Source organism: Anabrus simplex, chromosome 1, assembly GCF_040414725.1.
Source record: "Anabrus simplex isolate iqAnaSimp1 chromosome 1, ASM4041472v1, whole genome shotgun sequence".
In the NCBI taxonomy this organism is placed as follows: domain Eukaryota; kingdom Metazoa; phylum Arthropoda; class Insecta; order Orthoptera; family Tettigoniidae; genus Anabrus; species Anabrus simplex.
The window spans coordinates 183,499,431-183,512,080 of NC_090265.1; the positions used below are offsets into that span (position 1 = coordinate 183,499,431).

General features: G+C 40.8%; 1 non-coding gene across 1 annotated transcript; it reads left to right on the forward strand.

Annotated features, from left to right (window-relative positions):
• Positions 1 to 1,264: 1,264 nt before the first annotated feature.
• On the forward strand, positions 1,265 to 1,335 carry TRNAG-GCC (transfer RNA glycine (anticodon GCC)). Its single transcript has one exon. It is a non-coding gene; the product is annotated as a tRNA-Gly (tRNA).
• Positions 1,336 to 12,650: the final 11,315 nt, after the last annotated feature.

Sequence of the window (12,650 nt, forward strand, 5' to 3'; positions counted from 1 at the left end):
GTTTACTTTTTTACACCGGAGTAAAAAGTCATCAACAAAATTACAACAACTGTAAACAGGGATGATGGATAGATACCACCGTACTAACCCGACATTGAACCCCGTTTGCTTTAGAAAACAGGAGCTCAATTTTCTCAACCGCTAATCCTGGTTTCCTAGTGTTTAGAGAGGAGTAACTCTCAGGATATCATCATCATCATCATCTGTTTACTCTCCAGGTTCGGCTTTTCTCTCGGACTGAGCGAGGGATCCCACCTCTACCGCCTCAAGGGCAGTGTCCTGGAGCTTCAGACTCTTGGTCGGGGGATACAACTGGGGAGTATGACCAGTACCTCGCCCAGGCGGCCTCACCTGCTATGCTGAACAGGGGCCTTGTGGAGGGATGGGAAGTTTGGAAGGGATAGGCAAGGAAGAGGGAAGGAAGCGGCCGTGGCCTTAAGTTAGGTACCATCCCGGCATTCGCCTGGAGGAGAAGTGGGAAACCACGGAAAACCACTTCGAGGATGGCTGAGGTGGGAATCGAACACACCTCTACTCAGTTGACCTCCCGAGGCTGAGTGGACCCCGTTCCAGCCCTCGTACCACTTTTCAAAAATTTCGTGGCAGAGCCGGGAATCGAACCCGGGCCTCCGGGGGTGGCAGCTAATCACGCTAACCACTACACCACAGAGGCGGACGTCGTGTCTTATAATGAAGAAAATAACTTGGTATAGAGTCTCAGTGTAATATAGTTGATGGATTGGGCAACAAAATTAAATAAAATTAAACAATATTAATTGTGGTATTATTATTTTGAAAAATTAAATAACTTACTATTCTTTTTAATATGCTTTTCAAATTTTGCCCCTCCCAGAAATCTGCCCCGCCCTAGTTCCGGGTCTGGGCTGGACTAGTGATGAATAGACTGGTAACCGACGTTATTTTATAAAATTTAAAGGTAAGAGGACGATTGTTTTAGAATCTTTGAGACCTGATTATGCCTTCTTCCATGATATCTGGAGAAAGTTTGAAGACATTTTGGGGAATCAGGGTAATCTTTGGTAGCAACTGATTTTGAAACACGCGTGCCCGGAAGGCGTGATATATTAGTCGTATCACAACGTTTCCTAGTGCTAATCTCGTTCAGTACTATTCTCAGCTTACTTTATCAGTTAGGCAGAGAGCTTCTCATTAAGTGATAAGCGGCTATAGGGCTTGTTCCATTCACGTTCTCCAAGACAAGATATTGGTGTATTGAAGCACATATCGTGTTGTGCCGTGTGTAGCATCGGTGGTTCAGTGGTAGAATGCTCGCCTGCCACGCGGGCGGCCCGGGTTCGATTCCCGGCCGATGCAGTTTACTTTTTTACACCGGAGTAAAAAGTCATCAACAAAATTACAACAACTGTAAACAGGGATGATGGATAGATACCACCGTACTAACCCGACATTGAACCCCGTTTGCTTTAGAAAACAGGAGCTCAATTTTCTCAACCGCTAATCCTGGTTTCCTAGTGTTTAGAGAGGAGTAACTCTCAGGATATCATCATCATCATCATCATCTGTTTACTCTCCAGGTTCGGCTTTTCTCTCGGACTGAGCGAGGGATCCCACCTCTACCGCCTCAAGGGCAGTGTCCTGGAGCTTCAGACTCTTGGTCGGGGGATACAACTGGGGAGTATGACCAGTATCTCGCCCAGGCGGCCTCACCTGCTATAGTGAACAGGGGCCTAGTAGGGGGATGGGAAGATTGGAAGGGATAGGCAAGGATGAGGGAAGGAAGCGGCCGTGGCCTTAAGATAGGTACCATCCCGGCATTTGCCTGGAGGTGAAGTGGGAAACCACGGAAAACCACTTCGAGGATGGCTGAGGTGGGAATCGAACCCGCCTCTACTCAGTTGACCTCCCGAGGTTGAGTGGACCCCGTTCCAGCCCTCGTACCACTTTTCAAATTTCGTGGCAGAGCCGGGAATCGAACCCGGACCTCCGGGGGTGGCAGCTAATCACGCTAACCACTACACCACAGAGGCGGCTAACTCTCAGGATATTTGGGATTAAATGGGGAATCTAAAGTTAAATCACGGAATTTTTGATGCCTAATTTACAAGGAATTATCATTGTTAGATCTGTATTCAAAATCTAATTTTTTAAAAATATATATATATTTGTTTTGCTAGTTGCTTTACGTCGCACCGACACAGATAGGTCTTATGGCGACGATGGGACAGGGAAGGGCTAGGAGTGGGAAGGAAGCGGCCGTGGCCTTAATTAAGGTACAGCCCCAGCATTTGCCTGGTGTGAAAATGGGAAACCACGGAAAACCATTTTCAGGGCTGCCGACAGTGGGGTTCGAACCTACTACCTCCCGAATACTGGACACTGTCCGCACTTAAGCGACTGCAGCTATACTCATATACCGTGTCCAAGCATTATGATTTTCGACTAGTTTGAATGCCTTTATATTAACTTCGGCGCTCCGTTTTACCCTACCAGACGGCAGGGAACCTGGAAGTCAGCTTTTTTTAAAACATTTTGTTGAGTAATCAAGGAACGTACGCCGAAAGGGACCTTTGTAAACACCGTACAACATTGAGTGCCGAATGGACTTTATAAAACCCTAGAGTGGATTTGAGTACAGAACTTCTACCAGGTTTGAACCAATGACTTTGGGATCTGCAAGTCAGGAAGAACACTGATTCTTACATTGAGTCATTATACATTTAGTCAATGAATGAAGAAAGTGTTCATGTTAAAAGTTAGGAAGGTGATACGTTAGCCATTCGGCAAAACTGGTATTGCCGGGCGAGTTGGCCGTGCACTTAGAGGCGCGCGGCTGTGACCTTGCATCCGGGGGATAGTGGGTTCGAATCTCACTGTCGGCAGCTCTGCAGATGGTCTTCCGTGGTTTCCAATGTTCACACCAGGCAAATGCTGGGGCTGTACCTTAATTAAGGCCACGGCCGCTTCCTTCCAACTCCTAGGTCTTTCCTATCCCATCGTCGCCAGAAGACCTATCTGTGTCGGTGCGACGTAAAGCTACTAGCAAAGAAAAGGTATTACGTTAAGCATGTACACACCAAACTTACACTGATCAGCCGGAATGTTATGACTATCTACCCACTATCGATATAAACCCGTCCAGATGATAGCAGCGTCACCTGACGAGGAATGACTGCTAGTCATAAATGTACACAGGCACGGTGCATGTTTATTTATTAATTTTTATTTATTAATGTCTTTCTGTACATGGCGAGGCTCAGGCTATGAAGCCTGCTATTATGCCAAACCATATAATTGTACACCTGTGTAAACAGCACATTATAACTACTTAAAATTAAAAATAAGTTGAATATAATTTAAAATTAACGTGAAATGTAATTTAACTGAAAATGTAAAGTATCATAATTTGTTTTTAACATTTTAAAATGAATTTATAGTAGGCTATTTACTATTATTAAAACTATACCTCGAAAATTGTTAATGTTACTAATTTTACATTTACATTTTATTCATTTGACTTAATCTAACATTTGAGGGTACTTCTTGGAGTAAATTATTCTGATTGTAGATAAAAGTTCCAGCACATTTTTTTGAATACCTTTAGGTTGCTTATGTCTCTAATTTTAGTCGGGAGGGAATTCCAGGAACGTATGGTCCCCGGTACAAATGAGTTATACATCCTACTGTGGTGAATGGGTATGGACAACAGGGATCGTGTTGATGACCTTGCGGGTGTTCTACCTGAGGAAGAGAGGTAGCTGAAATCTATTCTCAGGTAGTCTGGTTTACCTGTTCGCAGTATTTTGTGCAGAAGAGAAACAGCATGGTGCTTGCGTCTATGGCATAATCTTAACCAGGACAGCTGATGGAGGAATGGGCTGATGTGGGAATGGAGCGGAACATTTAGAATGAATCGAATGCAGGCATTATGCGCCCGTTGAAGTTTGGAACCAAGTGAATAAATGTTATTATAAACTACGTCACCATAATCAAATATTGGTAGAATTAGTCCTTGAACGAGCAGTTTCCTGGTTTTGACAGGAAGAAAGTCCCTCAGTTTGTGCAGTGAGTGTAATGAGCCGAATACACGTTGACAAATTTTTGTTACGTGCTCTGACCAACTTAAATACTTATCAAAAATTATTCCAAGGTTCTTAACGGAGTCTTTCAGTGTTATAGGTGTTTCATTGATCTTGATAACCGGTATATTGATACTTTCTAACTTAGCATGCGCTTTTTTAGATCCTATTATGATGGATTGCAATTTTAGTGGGTTTACCTTCAGGCAGTGGCTACTAGTCCATTCGTTAATGTTAAATAGGTCTTCGTTTAGTTTCATGGTTGCTTCTTGTATGTCATTCGGCTTGGTATGAATATACAATTGGATATCGTCAGCATATAAGTGATATTTACAGTTCGTCAATTGTTCTGATAGGTCATTCATGTATAGGGAGAACAGAAGCGGTGATAACACCCCACCCTGTGCTACCCCTATTTCAGTATTTAGCCATCTAGACATATTGTCTCCCACTGACAAACATTGTTTACGTCCACTGAGATAGGAACGTACCCAGCATAATACATTATTAGAAAATTTCATCGCTTCTAATTTGGCTAGTAAAATGTCTTTGTCTACGCAGTCAAATGCTTTTGTAAGGTCGAGAAGAATTAGAATTGTCATTTATCGGTTATCCATTGCTAGCTGAATGTCGTTAGTTTCTTTTACCAATGCTGTGTTGGTACTGTAATTCGATCTGAACCCTGATTGATATCTGTCGAGTAAGTTATGATGTAAGAGATAGTCTGTCATTTGTTTGTGTACTTGTTTTTCCAGTACTTTTCCTAGTACAGGGAGGATACTAACAGGTCGGTAATCGTCAAAGGTTATAGGGGGACTATTTTTCGGCAAGGGTCTGATGATGGCATTTTTCCAGTTCTCAGGAAGGATTCCCGTCATAAGAGAGGTGTTAATAATGTGCGTTATTGTAGGAAGAATGATGTCTAGAATTTTTCTTAAAAGGGATAGGTTTATTCCGTCGTGTCCGGTAGACCCTGATTTTATGTCATTGAGGGCGCTCTTTACATCACCTGGAGTCACATGAGAGAAGTAGAATGTTTCTCCACCATGCTTTCTCTTTGAAGATATTTTGTTAATAGTGGCTCTCTTTGTATTTCCATTCGTCTGGACGTTTCTTGAGCAAAAATAATTATTCAGATCGTCCAGAGGTACATTACAGTTACTATCCTTTGTCTTTGTTTTATTTAGACCCATATCGCGGAGAGTTTTCCATACAGCTGCAGAGTTATGTGTATTTAAAACTTCGTACGAGTAGCGTATTTTAGCGTTTCTTATCATCTGCGTTGTTTTATTTCGGAGTCTTTTATATTTCACAAAATTGTCTTGTGTTGGATATTTCACATAGTAGCTATAGGCTACGTCTCTGTCTTTCATTTGATCACGAATTTCTTGATTGAGCCACGGGTTAGATAATCGCTTTACTCGAGCAGTACGTAATGGGGCATGTCTGTCGTATAAAGTTAAGAGAAGTTCGTTAAAATGAGATACTTTGTCGTCGATGTCCTTTATGTACTGAACTGTGTGCTATGGTGTGTTCAGAGCGTCCTCAATGAGGGTTTCTTCGTTCAAATTTTTGAAATCTCTGTATGTGATTATCTTAGGCTTGTATTTTGGACACTTCAAAGAGTATGCAGCGTAAATCATATCATGGCGGGAAAGGCCTGGCACAGGTATCTGTCCATATGACAATATACGGTCTTTAATGTTTACAACGATTAAGTCAAGGAGTGTGTGCGATGTTGCAACATGGTGTGTGGGTTGTAAGGGCAGAATTGTCATATTGATGGATTCAAACATGCATGTTAGTCGCCTAGTTTCAGTAGTTTCATTTGTCAGGTCGGTGTTAAAATCTCCCATTAAAACCATGTGTTCATACCTGGATATTAAATCCTGTAGGGCTTCCTCTAGATCCGTTGTGTTTCCGGTCTTCGGTGGGCGATACACTACACCGAGTAAACACTTCGTACCACGAATTTCAATTTCTACGAACAAGAACTCGAGCCTGTGAGAGTATTCACTTGGCGATTTGAATATTACCTTGTATTTCAAATCGTCACGTATGAACATTCCGACTCCGCCTCCAGGCTTTCCTTCTCTATCGTTCCTAATTAAAGTGTATCCACTCATTTTAACCAGTGCTGCAGGGATAGACTGACGCAGCCATGATTCTGAAATCATTATAGCATGCAGATTACAGGTTGAAAATATTTCGGAGAATTCTCAGAAATGTGGGACAATGCTCTGTGCATTGACATGTGCTATTTGTAGAGAAGTAGGGTAGGGCGCAAGAATGTATTTGAGACGGTTAGCGGTATTCTTCGAGGGGGCTGGCACGACGGGGTAATGATCTGCCTGGGACAGTGGTGAAAGGAGGCTGAAATTAGAGACATTTGTTTTCTGGTTGCTTAATGTTGCCAACTTGAACGTTATGACAACTGATAGTAAGAATTACCTACTATAACTATAAGATTAGCACCTAAATCAACACTACAACTATGTGGAAAATTAACATAAGTGAACTAAAACAACTATGGCGGTTCTTATATTGCAGAGAATCTGCTCATGGCTAGTGAATACTGCTCAAATCTGAACGATTAGTATTGGCTATTTTTCGGTTCCCATGTTTTACATATATGATCCCATCTCTAGACCATACGTTTTGGACGGTAAATTTTGCGACTGCGTCCTGAAGAAGCCGGAGTCTTGCTGGAGTAAGGTCCTCGCGGATGGTTTTATTCGAGCCCTTAAGTTTCTTTTTGTTCGTGAACATAGCGTTTCTCTTACGGTATGATACAAACTTGACAATTATAGGTCGCGGACGCCCGTTCTGGATTTTCCCAACCCTGTGAGACCTATCAATGTCATCCACGGAAAGACTGACCCCGATTTCCTTCGCAATGTCTAGAACTAAGTTGTCAGTATTCTCGTCCGCAGTTTCCGGTATACCGAACACACGTAGGCACTGCCTTCTTTGATATTGTTCCAAACAGTCAGTTTTAATCCTGCAGTTCAGTTTTTAGATCACTGATTGTTTTGTCCCGCTCCTCCAGGGCCCTCCTAAGTTCTTCAATTACACTCGTATTAAAATTAATAGTCACCTTTAATTGATCAACAACTGACTTTGTTACCTGGTCCTGGATAAGGTTGGTAAGCGTGCCAAGTGTCTCCTTGCTGCTCAGCGCTTCTTGTACGGCCTGCTTAACTATGGCTTCCATTGGCACTTGCTTCACCTTGCGTGGAATTATTAATTTATTGAATTTTTGCTTTACGCTTTCACCAATCACTTCACTAACACTCACACGGAACTACTGCACTGGTAGAGATAGTGTAATAAACTCTGAGCTGCCACACTACGAAAATTCACCTGCTAAATTCACGTTCGCCACGAGCCTCGAATTCTGCGTCTATGCACTGTCCGCGCTCGAACTATACAAGTTTGACCGAGAGCAGGTTGTCAGAAAGGAGGAAAGATTACTTCTCCTACGGTTCGAATAAAAAACTCCTCTTGCGTTTTAAAATGATAATCTAAAAATAAAACCGAAGTCGTGTATTTTACTTTCATTTCTCCCAAACTGTTGTGTAGCTTTGAAACTTCTAGTGCTCTTTTAAGTTGTCTAGTTATAAACCTGAGGTCATTCAGGGGATTTTATTCGTGTAGGAAAAATCTATACACGCCGATACTACCACAACGCTCGGTAGACTCCAGACTATCAATATGTTGGCGATCGCTTTCTTATCAATATATATGTATACTAGCAAGATACCCGTGCTTCGCTACGGTATTATATTGAATTTTGTAATTGAATGCTTATTGTTCTAGATATATAATACGCCGAAATTCGCGATTTGACTCGTTTTTTATTAGATTACCGCAAGTTTCCTCCCATTTTTCAATATTTCCTTCCAGCAGTCGATTTCTTACTTCCCGGGCTAGGTCCAGGTATTCCACCCGGTCAGTTGGGTCCCTAAATCTTTGCCATCTTTTCCTACAAGCATTTTTAATATGGATCAAATCCTTCAGGAGATCCGGCGTGGTGTCGTCTTGGGTGCCTTGGCGGTACTGAACCCGCGGCCAGACTGCATTCTTAGTCATTACCCGTCCAGGACCCGTTTCCAGCGCGGTCCGCACATTTGACGACGGTCCAGAACATTATTATTATTATTATTATTATTATTATTATTATTATTATTATTATTATTATTATTATTATTATTATTATAGATGTTCTGGACCCCACAGTAAGAAGCAAGACCGCTACATGGCGGTAAATTAAATCTGCTGCCATCGTCATTGTTGACAATGTGACCAGCACCATTGTCGCGTGTAGGCAAGTGTGCGGGATTTCTGGCGATAAGAATGACATACTTCCGTGCATTATTGACCTTATTATAGAGGTGAACAATTTGACGGTCAATCTCATTCCCATCGTTTACTTCAAATGTGTTTAAATTTTTATTTATATGTCAGGAGAATGTACTGTAATCTAAGAACGTTCTCCGAAAGCTGTTCAAATTGCTGTTGAAAACGAACCCAGGAAAGATTAAAAATGATCGGTTTATTTTCAGAATATGTACATCGAAAATCTACAGCCTGTTTCCAGTCATATGACAGTGTCAGGAATGGAATTAATAAAGCCCTATCTAGTGGCGACAATAGGAATTGTGCCGGCTGCCGAAACACTCCTCTGGGGCAATGATCGATGAATGACAAATGAAATGAAATATTGGACAGTGTTGCTGGAATGAATAATGACAGGGAAAACCGGAGTATCCGGAGAAAAACCTGTCCCGCCTCCGTTTTGTCCAGCACGAATGCCAGTGACATGGAGTGACCGGGATTTGAACCACGGAACCAAGCTGTGAGAGGCCGGCGCGCTGCCGCCTGAGCTACGGATGCTCCTTATAAGTACATTATGAACAGTAAAATCAATTGGTCTCACCTCCTTTTACACCCCACCGCCGTTTATTTGTCCCCCCCCCAAAAAAAAATTAAAAGGAGGCGTGTTTCTTTACGTTTAAAGGAGATTCCAAACACCAATGTTCACGTCTATTACCTTCAGTTTTGAGATATAGCCTAAGTATCCCCGTAAAATAATTTTTTTTTTCATTTCCTTTCACACTCCTCCCACCACCCCTCCCCCCGCCCAAGTGAATTTTCCGGCAAGAAATACTTTTTCATTAATAGTAAATGATGTGTCCTCATGAAAGGAATTCAAATCCTTTTCACTCCCGCCCCCCAACACGGTTTCACGCTCCCCCACAAAACGCGTTTTTCTTTGTTTTAAAAGAGATCCAAATACCAATTTTCACGTCTGTAACAATTTTAGTTTTTGTTATATGTATGTATTCTCATACAATTAAGTCAATTAATTTTTCAATTCTTTCACCCCCGCCTTTCATTGGATTCTCGGAGAATACGTGTTTCTTTACTTGTAAAGCAGACTCCAAATATCAAATTTCCCGTCTGTATCATCTTCATTTTTGAGATATCAGTAGCCCAATTAAAAGAACTCAACACCATTTTCAACCACTTTAACCCCCCTCCGCCCAAGTGGTATTTCCGAAATCTAAAAATACACGATTCTGTATTTTTAATAGAAATAAAAAGTACCATTTTTCACTTCTGTAACATGTTTAAGTTTTTTGAGATATACTGTAGAAATTCTCATTTTAAAATTTCACCCCTTTATAGTTCCCCTTAAGCGGAGTTTAGCCAACGGCCGTAGCCGTGTTGAAACACCGGATCCCGTGAGATCTCCGAAGTTAAGCAACATTGGGCGTGGTCAGGAGATGGATGGGTTGCCACGCGCTGTTGGTGGAGGTAAGGGAATGGAGGAGCGGAAAGGAACTGGCCACCCTACCGCACGTAAACTCCGGCTCAGGAACACCTCTGCGGAGGTTCGGACCTGCCTTCGGGCAGAATAACCCTTACCTACCTACCTACCTAAGTGGAGTTTCCAAAAACAAATCACCTGTGTTTCTTTACATTTACAGGAGATTCCAAATACCCACTTTTTACATCTATAACATTTTACGTTTCTCAGATATTCTGTAGATATAGTCTTTCAAAAAATTCACCCCAAATTTCACTCATGTTTAACCGCCATTAATTGGATTTTCCGAAAACACAAAAATACGTGTTTCATTATTTTTAAAGGAGATCCCATATTCAAATTTTCAGTTCTGTAATATATTCCGTTTCTGAGATCTATGTATCCTCATTAAAGGCATTCAACCCATTATTCATCCTTTTGGGATTTACAGAAAACAAAAAAAAAATCGTGTTCCTTTATTTTTAAAGGAGATTTTAAATACCAATTTTTACATCTTTAAACTTTTAAAGTTTTAAGATGTAGACAAACTCATTTTAAAAATTCACCCCTCTTTTCACCCCCCATTATTTGGATTTTCCTAAAACTAAAAAATACCTGTTTCTTTATTTTTAAAGTAGATCCCAAATACCAATTTTCAGGTCTGTAATATCTTCAGGTTCTGAAATATAAGTAGCCTCATTAAAGGCATTCAACCACTTTTTCACCACTTTGCACCCTTCCTATTGGGATTTTCCCAAAACAAAAAGACGTGTTTCTTTATTTTAAAAGGAGATTCTAAATACCAATTTTTACATGTATAAACTTTAAAAGTTTTGAGATATACTGTAGATACTCTCATTTTAAAAATTCACCCCTTTTCACCCCCCCCCCATTTATTGGATTTTCCGAAAAGAAAAAAATACGTGTTTCTTTATTTTTAAATGAGATCCCAAACATCAACTTTCAGATGTGTAATATCTTCAGTTTCTGAGATATAAGTATCTTCATTAAAGGCATTCAACCCCTTTTTCACCCCTTTTCACCCCTCCTATTGGGATATTCCGAAAACAAAAAAATACGTGCTTCTTTATTTTTAATGAAGGTTCTAAATACTAATTTTTACATCTGTAAACTTTAAAAGTTTTAAGTTATAGATGCACTCATTTTAAAAATTCACCCCCCTTTTCACCCTCTCATTAAATGGATTTTCCAAAAACAAAAAATACGTGTTTCTTTATTTTTAAAAGAGATCAAAAGTACCAATTTTCAGGTCTGTAATATCTTCAATTTCTGAGATATAAGTACCGGTATCCTATGAAAGGCATTCAACCACTTTTTCACCCTTTTTCACCCCTCCTATTGGAATTTTTTGAAAACAAAAAATACGCGTTTCCTTATTTTTAAAGAAGATTCTAAATACCAATTTTTACATCTGTAAACTTTTAAAGTTTTGAGATATAGATACACTCATTTTAAAATTTCATCCCCCTTTTCACCCCCTTAACGACAGAATATCTAAAAATCCTCTCTTAGCGAGCACCTACATCTTAACATGAATATATCCCCAAAATTTCATTTCTTTATGTCCAGTAGTTTTGGCTCGGCGATGATGAATCAATCAGTCAGTCAGTCAGGACAAGTTATTTTATATATATAGATTTCGTACGGAACAAATGATCTACATTATTTAACACAAATATGTACGTAATAAATTTAAAATGAATATCAAGACTCGTCAGCCAGGAAAGCGCTGGAGTTGATGCTTTCATGAACTTTTTTAAACACCTGTGAAGGTACGCTCTGGACACTCCCGAATGATGTGATTCATCGTCTGTTCTTGAGCTCGCAGTCGCAAGCAGGTGAATCTAGCCATCCCCATTTGTGCAGCGTTGCTTTGCACCTACCATGAACAGTTCGTATGCGGTTTAATTGGCACCACGTAGCTCTTGGTAGATCAGTTCCTGGAACATGTTGGGAAGGATCATCTAATTGGATTTGACGAGATGATGAGGAATCTCTCCACCCTTCCTTCCAGACTTTGTTGGTGTTGAAAGGCCCTGGCTGCTTAATAATGTTATCATCCCAAATAGGCTTCCTGGATTTCAGACAAATGGTTGGTGGATTACTCAGTACTAAATGAATTGGAAGGTGTTTAAAGTCAGGACAGATATAAGTTTTCCAAGTTTGGGCAGCAGCTTGTTGTCTTCTCAGTTATGGAGGAGGTATACTTGCCAGTACGTGCAACCATGGCACAGAGGTTAATCTTAATGTGCCCGTTACCGTCCTTAAGGTCTCATTGAGCTGAGTATCCACTCTGTGGACATGAGCACTTCTATACCATACCAGTGCACAGTATTCGGCAACAGAGTAGACCAGAGCAAGGCTTGCCATACGAAGAGTACTTGCATCAGCAGCCCTTGTTGTGCCGGCTAGTTCGCGAATGATGTTATTCCTTCCTGGTCCTAAGTTTTCGTGCAGTATTCTCGAGGTGTATTCTGTAAGTCAGAGAGAGGTCCAGAGTAACCCCCAGGTATTTTGGGTTAGGATTGTTTCTCACCCTTTTTTCCGCAGAATTTAATGTTCAGCTCTTGTTTGTAGATTCTATTGTTAAGGTGAAAAGCTGTGACCTCCGATTTTGACGGGTTTGGGCAAAGCCTCCATTGTTTGAAATAGTTTTCTAGTTTTTGTAGATCCTGTGTCAGTATTTCTTCTCCTTCTTCAAGATGGTTAGTTTGAATTGCTATGGCAGAGTCATCAGCATAGCAGAACTTACAGGACAT